General features: G+C 33.3%; 1 long non-coding RNA gene across 1 annotated transcript; it reads left to right on the forward strand.

The window, feature by feature from the left end:
* Nucleotides 1-1,924: 1,924 nt before the first annotated feature.
* On the forward strand, nucleotides 1,925-5,873 carry LOC138698863 (uncharacterized). Its single transcript, XR_011331966.1, has 3 exons — nucleotides 1,925-2,429; nucleotides 2,516-2,654; nucleotides 4,808-5,873. It is a non-coding gene; the product is annotated as an uncharacterized lncRNA (long non-coding RNA).
* Nucleotides 5,874-8,832: the final 2,959 nt, after the last annotated feature.

Below are 8,832 nucleotides of genomic sequence, written 5' to 3' on the forward strand. Positions count from 1 at the left end.
GAATCGAACCCGTGCCCGAGCTCTTCTCCGGATCAAGAAGATTTTTATACTAATAATAACATTCGAACGAAAGGTCGCTAAGTCATTTACAAATCTTATTGATGGTTAATATTAATATTAATTGTAAATTCGTTGATATCATTTTCATCACCAGAATCTATTATTTCTGACGCAAATTATTGAAACTGTCATAAATTAATGAACGACAATTCAAGTTATTCTTGATTCTTGAGTGAATGAATGTAAATTTCTTTTTTCAAAATTCATAACAGAAAAAAAACTAACAATTATTTTTTCCTACAAATGCGAATTGGCCAACAATGTTATTAGGAATGTAATATTGTTCCAGAGCACTGAGAATATTCAGCATTCTAAATAGACTGAGGTATGGACTGTGCAATTTTCCCTCATTTTGGAAGCTAGTAACAAAATTGAAGGTATTCCGCAAGATTTTCTTCTGAATGCTGTTCATTTCCTGGAAGAGGCTATTTATGACGAAGAAAATATATGGCGATCATGGCTGAATGTTTTGAAATTAGTTTATTACCTAAATAAACCCAATTCTTTATGAACAAAACTGCATTGCTATTTTCTATAAACTTCTTAACAAAGCTAGAGAACTTTCAAATCTCTTTTGACTTTAGAATAACTATAATTATATAGTAGGCCTAAACGTACATATAACATGAATACACAATTGTACATATATGCAAACTAGAGCTGTATAATTGCGCACAACTACTCATAAGTAAAATTCTGTATTAACTGAGACAACATTTTTGAGAAGAGAATATACAGATAATTAAGTTTGGAAAAAAAATAAGTCGACCCATACATTTTTTAACAACTCGAATAATGCCTGTACTATTGATCATGTGGTCCAAACAGATACAAACCTAACGACTTCGGTATGTATGGCATATGCGAAAGATAAATCACGCTCACTACCAACAATTATTTCTCAATTCTTATAAGCGGGAGAAGCACAAGTGTATTATTCACACACTTTCAGGCAGGTTGAAACACGATGCCGAGTGTCAGAAAAGTAACAGGATGGTGACGGTTCTGACGGTGTTATTGATGAACAAGCGGACAATTAGTTATCTCGAACAACTTGCGAGTGAAGGGAAGAAGAAAGTCAACTGGGAAGCCTCCTTCCTTCACTAAGCTTCCACTTGTAGCTAGCTCGCAAACTAACACCCATTTTAAAGTTCTTACTATGAGCTACAGCGCACGCATGCATTTGGGTTCACAAGATAACGAATGGCCTATAATTCTTATACAGGACGTATTAATTTTCGTTATGATACTCTTAAAAGCAGATCTTACATACCCCAATAAGTATAGTGTTAGTAGTCCGAAACTTAATTTCATTCCTTTGAGAACTGTTATCGAAGAGCCTGCCCTTGACGTGACAATTTAACACTCAACTGAGTGACGCATTCTCTAATGGTGTTCGCGTGCCACAAACTATGCAGAATTAGTCACAAGCCTTTGCTCTCATAGTAAGTGTATGTACAATGCGTTCATACTATGTCGTATGTGGCATATTCAATAGGTTACGTGCATGCTCAATGCTGGCAACAAACGTTCAACTCTGAAAGTGACAAATGGTCTACAAATTCAAGTCACGTAATTCCATAATGTGAGAGACTTCAAACTCCTGGATCCATTCACTTATTCAGCATTTCTTCATCCCTTCCAACACATCTAAAGTTAACTGAACGATGTACGGAATCACCCACATATCCACCTAAGGCGTCAACCTTTAAAATAATTATTTCCATATGATCTTATTTATTCCTTTATCTTTATCCATGTAATCCTTCGAGTGCCCATCTACCAGTGAATGGATATCTACCCACTTACCTGTGCATTTAGACTCATGCTGGGTTGCAAGAAATCTGTTCTATAAATTGCTATTCTCTCGTTAAGTAACGGACCCTTAAACTATTCCAGTCTTTAAAGTATAGATCGTTGCAAACGTGATATTTAACGATCTGTTAGGTATTCCGTCTATAAACGGAAAAGATGTAAAACGACAGAGCCATCGTAGCCGACGCAAATAATTCTCGTATGAAACGTTCATGTCGCGATGGTAATATTGTGTTTTTGGTAGGAAGTACGGTTACCGGTAGTATTTTTTTGCAAGCGATAAGCAACATAAAATGGAAAAAAGAAGAAACAGAGGCAAAAATTTTTCAGAAAGAGAAAAAATGTTGTTATTAGACATCATTACCGAGTATAAAGACGTCATTGAAAACAAAACGACAGATGCAGTAACGAACACTTTAAAACACGAGTGCTGGGGCGAAATCTGCCACAAATTTAATGCCCAACAAGATTCCGGTATACGGAATTCTGAACAATTGAGGAATTTATATGATTGTCTGAAGAGGAGAGCAAGAAAAGAGAGAAGTACAGAAAAGGTAAGTTGTGATGAAACAAATAAAATAATATAAACGCGAAATCATTGACCATGCGTCTAACCCAACCTTACTTATGATATTTTCAGGTTGAAATATATAAAACTGGCGGTGGTAGTGTTGCTTCTACTGCGACGGTTGGAACAGTTAGTGAGAGGGTCATCGGACTTATTTCCGAACAAATTACACCACTGACAAATGAATTTGACAGTGATACAAATTACCATGGTAAGATAAATATCACACTGTTGCATGCACACATTTTGCTATAGGAGTTATAGGCCTATGTGAAAATACAATAAGTACTTCGAAGTTTTATATTGATTACAAAAAAAATAATGCTGAAAATATCCTATATTTTTGTTTAACAGATCTTATTTAATATCAACATCGTCACAACTCAAATTTTATGCACCATAGTATTATGTACAGAACCTAAACATACTTATGAGAGCTCAGTAAATTTTCTATGTTATTTTCTGTTCTAGTTCAAGAACTATTACATCACTTAACTGTTGTTTGCATTATAAAAAGCTAACGATAGCCCTGAATGTTAGTTTTATTTTTTTTTAATCCAGACTCTTGAAATATAAATATAGTATATGATCATAACTTTGTCGATGAAGAGACAACTGAACCACTCCATTCTAATTGTGTGACACAACTAACTCTTTGCTTGTTGTACATATACTGTAGTAACAGTTGATTATAACTGATCCAAGTGCTATACAAATTAGGCCTATACCAGTTGGAAATCATAGATTTTTCTCTGCATTGAAACTGTAAAAAGCAGAGGGGACACCTAGTGACTGATGAATTAATTACGTTAGAGGTTATGAGATTATGAAATTAATATAATAGACCTTCTGTATCTTCTGTAAGCTATATCAGACTCGCTTTAAAAGCCTGCTTCGTTCTACCTGTTAGTATATGTCAGGGTGGAATGATTTAAATCATTAGATTTTTTATTATATAAATCATTAATTTAAATCAAATTATTTTTATGACAAAAATCAGTCAATCATTTTTTTTAATTACGTTCATTATTAATTTTTGAAATAATAATTTACAGACACATCCAATATGTTAACAATAACACACCCAATGGGTAAATAATTAAAATCATTTTTCTTATTCTTGTAGTCCATTTTGTTCAATTTTAAATTTTTTTTTTTTTTTCCAGTTTGTTTTATGTCATTTTTGAGTCAACATCTAGTAGATACTTGCTATGCTAGAGAAGAGTCACTTTATTGAGTTTATTAAGTTGTTCTACTTGTAAAAGTGTAGCAAGAAGATTGCTGTTTAACTTAAAATAAGTAACCCAGGCCTAAAACTTGATCCAGTTTGGAGAGAATTATTTTTTTTTATAATTTTTCCCACTTCAAGTGGAAAAGTCATGATAGCTAAATGCAAATGATATGGTTTAGAAATGTAGAGATTGTTGCTGCAGTGAAGTTACATATTAAAAAATGTAACAGTATAAAATATAAATAAAGGGAAAAAAATTGGTGAGGTCTACTCCAATATCTGACAATGAAGATCAAAATTTAGAGACAGATCCAGTAGTTGCACCTTCAGTATCAAAATAAAAGAGATCGTTAGTTACGGATCACCCTGAGACCTCTGAAAATTAAGCCAAATCAGCTTAGTCCCTTTGTTTTTTGGACAAGTGAAAATCAGAATGAGGATTTTAGATAAATAAATTGTAAAATTCTGTTATGCTATAAACAGTTCCTTCTGTTGCATTTACCTATAAAACAGAAGAACTGGTTCAAAAATATGTTGTAATGTAGCATATCCCAATTAAAATTATTGTTAAAACACAGCATGTACTTGTAGATTGCTTCTTCATTATTCATCCTAGATAGCCTACTTCATGAACACTGAAGCAAACAATAATTTCAAATGATTTATATAATAAGAATTTTAATTTGACAAAAATCTATTTCAATAAAATAAATCTGATTGAAATTAAAAAATCATTGTTTTTTATTTTTTAATAAAATCATTATTTTTTACACTCTCTGGTGCAGACATGCAATTAACTAGGGGTCTGTTTGGTATTATAGGTAGAGCATTCAGTTGTGAAGTGTCTGGTTTCATTTGTTTCAAGTAGGCCTATGTTTTTTTAACTTAAAATTGGAAAAAATCTAACTCTTATTTGGTTATTGGTATCATTTGTTATTAAAAATACCTTGGTTAGTAAAAAAGATCCTATTAAAAATAACTTAGTATTTAAGTAAACAATTTCTGAAAAAAAAAATCTGATTGAAATTAAAAAATGTTATTTAAATAAAAAATCACTGATTTTGATTTTAATTAAAAAAATAATGATTTTTTTCACCCTAGTACATGTACCTTACATTTCCCCTTTTTTTCAGATACGATTTCCTTGCCCTTGGAGGCACTTACATCAGTGTCAGAGACTACTGTGCCGGTAGAGGAAAGTGAAGCAAGCATAGGCCTACATATATATGAACCTCAGGAAATGATAGTAGAAACAACCCCAACACCCACGACTTCTGTAAAACGAAAAAGAAACCTGAATGATATGTATGAAAGTGTGCAAGCTATGGCAACGTCACAAATAGTAAAAAACAAGAAAAAAGTGCTGGAGATGTCCAATGTGTGTGAAATAAAACAGAAAATTCAGGAAACAGAATTACAAATTAAAGAAGAAGAATTAGAAGCAAGAAGAAGAAAGTATGAAGCGGAAGAAGAGGAATCCCAATTGAGAAGAGAAATTCTAAAAGTGGAATTAGAAATTGCGAAGGCAAAATTAGATCAAGCAAAAAGACAATTTTAAAAAGTTCACTGTGCTCAATTTCATGTTCATTTCTCATTTTGTTTGCCTTATACATATAATTACTTCTTTTGAAAACTCTGTGTCGTCTTACAGTATTATTAATCATATTATTCTGTGGTGTTATGACATAAGCTGATATGTACATTTTCATTGTTTCACAAGAGAGCAGTTTTAATGATGATTCTTTGAGGAAAAATCAAGAACACATTAGAAGGAATATTTTTTATTAATTTTTATTTACTAATGGGAGTAGACATACCATGTTTTGCAGTAACGTTAAAAACAACATTTGCAACATATTTAGACAACAAAATATTTTTGCTGAAATTGTACATATCAGCTTATGACATAACACCACAGTGTTGTTTGTAAACAATAATTAGGTCTAAAATTCACTGAAACTTAATTTACAATATTTCGATTATATGTTTTTTTTTTTAATTCTAGGTAGTAGGTAACAGCTATTATGTATGTGTTAATTATTACTTGACTATGTTGAATCAATAATTATATACATGTTATTCAGTATTATTATATCAGTATTTCTTGCAATGATTTTTACAACTTTTCACGTTAGTAGGTGATAGTTAATATTGTAATGTAAGAATGTACATAGGCCTATATAAATAAAGGCATGAAAACCATTATTACTGCCTGGAGAACACTGTGTTTATTAATGCTGTTCTTGTTGCATTTCCATTGTTACGAACAGGCTCCACAGGCACATCTACCACCTCAACATCAACATCTTCTTCGGGTAAGTTTTCATTATGTTCATTAGCTATATTGTGCAGAACTGCTGTCGCCACAATGGTCGCCAATGTTGTAGATATTTTCGTCCTCATTCCTGGTGCCAGGACAGGAAATCTCCTCTTCCAAACTCCAAATAATCTCTCTACTGTGTTTCTTGTTGCTATATGCGACCTCTGGTAGTTTTCTTCAGCTTCTGTAGCAGGATGAAGAAGTGGAGTCAACAGATAAGCCCTACAAGGATATCCATTGTCTCCTAGAAGAAAACAATTGGGATATTCATTGTTTTCAAACTTTGCACGTAGAAGACAGGCATCAAATATAGTACTGTCATGTACTGACCCAGGCCAACGTGCAACGACATCAAGAATCCTCAGATTCTTTGTACAGACAGCCTGGACATTGATGGAGAAATAACCCTTCCTGTTTCGGTACATCTCATTCAAGTGTCCACCAGGGCTTTGAATTTTCATATGGCTACAGTCTATAGCACCAATAACGTTTGGAAAATTGCTAATTGAAAAGAAATCCTGCTTTACTGTTTGTAAAGAATTTCCCTGAGGCATACTAATATATTGCTCTCTCATTCTTGCAATGCATACAGTTACACATCTTATTATTCTACAAACTGTAGATTTATTAACGTGTATGTGGTCCCCTATCACAGTCTGAAATGCTCCTGTTGCATAATAGCGCAAGGCAATCAACAGCTGGTTACTTGCTGATACTGCCTTACTGCGTGCAGTTTGTTTTTCAATGTGATGCCCTATTTCATGTAAGAGAGCCATGAATGTGTCTTTCGACAATCTAAATCTAATCTTAAAATCAATATTATCATACTCTTGTAGAGGATTAGATCTGTCTCTGAGTATTCTTGGTCTTGGTAAACGTTGTAGATGTTGTACCACATCCAACATAACCTCTACATCAGATGATTCAGACGATTCTATAATAAAAACAATGAAATTGTTTTATTTACACACCTTTCCCTATACACACATGAATCTCGAGTTCATTGCGATATATGTAGCCTATATTACATTTTACGTACCTGTTTCTGATGTTAACATATCCACGAAATTACTTAATACTTTAGAAAACAAGCAATATACGTACAATAACGATTCGTTAACAGTTTACAGCTCCGATTTTCGACCTATAGTTTACAGAGTGCTTTAACGAACCAATAGCTTTAAAGGTCGTTCTTGCAACGCTTACTTACGCTAAATGAAGAGTTATAGGACCAATAGCGTTTAACGAACCTATAAATGCTTTCTTGCAACCGAGCATCATACTTTTATTTATTTGTCTCTTTATCTGTCTGTCTGCCTACCTACCTACCTACCTATGTATTTACTTACTTCATCATTTACTATTTTTACATTCTTACTAATTTACTTACTCATTTTCTCACTAACTTACTTAACTTATTTATTTATTTATTTATTTACTTACATACTAATTTTTACTTACTTTTTAATTCATTCACTGATGCATTTATTTATTATCTTTTTATCTCCATAATTCTTTCTATCTCATTTTTTCATCATTATTCATCCCTTCCTTACTTCCTGGTTCCCGGTAATGTATCTTCAACTATTTTCTCAAGAGTATTTCATTAGAATTAAATCATAATAAATTACTTCCAGTGTTGTAACATATTACAAATAAATACACTTAAATTCGAATAACTTTGTACAATGCCTCATACCTAGTCTAGATCAATAAAATAGGCAGAATCAGTGCAACACTAGTGCCCGGTTTCTGGAACGACAGTTATCTGTATAGGTCATTCGTTAACTCGTGAAACCAAATGGTTGTGGAATATGGTAATAATAGTTAGTGGAGTAACGGTTAGCTCGTCTGGCCGCGAAACAAGGTGGCCCGGGTTCGATCCCCGGTCGGGGCAAGTTACCTGGTTGAGGTTTCTTCTGGGGTTTTCCCTCAACCCAATATGAGCAAATGCTGGGTAACGTTCGGTGCTCGACTCCGGACTCATTTCACCGGCATTATCACCTTCATCTCATTCAGGCGCTAAATAACCTGAAACGTTGATAAAGCGTCGTAAAATAACCTACTAAAATAATATATTATTATTATTGTTATTATTATTATTATTATTATTAGTATTATTATTATTATTATTATGATCATCATCATCATCATCATCATCTAACCTTTCATGACCGGGTCCTTTGACCTCTTTCCATCCTCACCCTTTTTAGATTATATATTCATAACCAGTAGAATACTCTAGTTATATGTTCAGCATTTATAGTAAGGCATTTCAGCATTTATAGACAATAAAGAACACATCTGAAATAACACAATGGATGCAGATCCAACCTCTAGGAATGAAAATAGAAACTTTTACTTCTGTGCCAGAAATCGATCCAAGGTACACTACGTCATCGATTCAATACATTTAATAAAATATGGCCAATTTTATTAGTCATATGGAAGGATAGTGCGGTAGAGAGAGGAAGAACCGACAAGTGTGGTTAACGCACCTCTCATACAAGCGACATTCTCAATGTCGTACTATTGTTAATTTCCTCTCTCCTGCTGAGTGCTTCCCCGAAAAGCTTACAGCTGCAACTTACCGGAATAATAACTATAACAGAATTATATCATTTTAACGTTTTTCCTCCTTAAAAGTACAACATTGAATCACTCAAATCCTGTACAGCTCGAAAAACATCAAACCTCGAATGCTTGATATTTCATATAATTGAAAATATCAGATCAACAGCATTTACTGTAGCCCTGTGACGTCAAAGCAAGCGCATTTTTCTGACCTTGACGTAGTGCGCGGGCATCAAGCGCTAAGTATGGAAAGAGGAAGGGTTG

Source organism: Periplaneta americana, chromosome 4 (assembly GCF_040183065.1).
Source record: "Periplaneta americana isolate PAMFEO1 chromosome 4, P.americana_PAMFEO1_priV1, whole genome shotgun sequence".
NCBI classification, from domain to species: Eukaryota; Metazoa; Arthropoda; class Insecta; order Blattodea; family Blattidae; genus Periplaneta; species Periplaneta americana.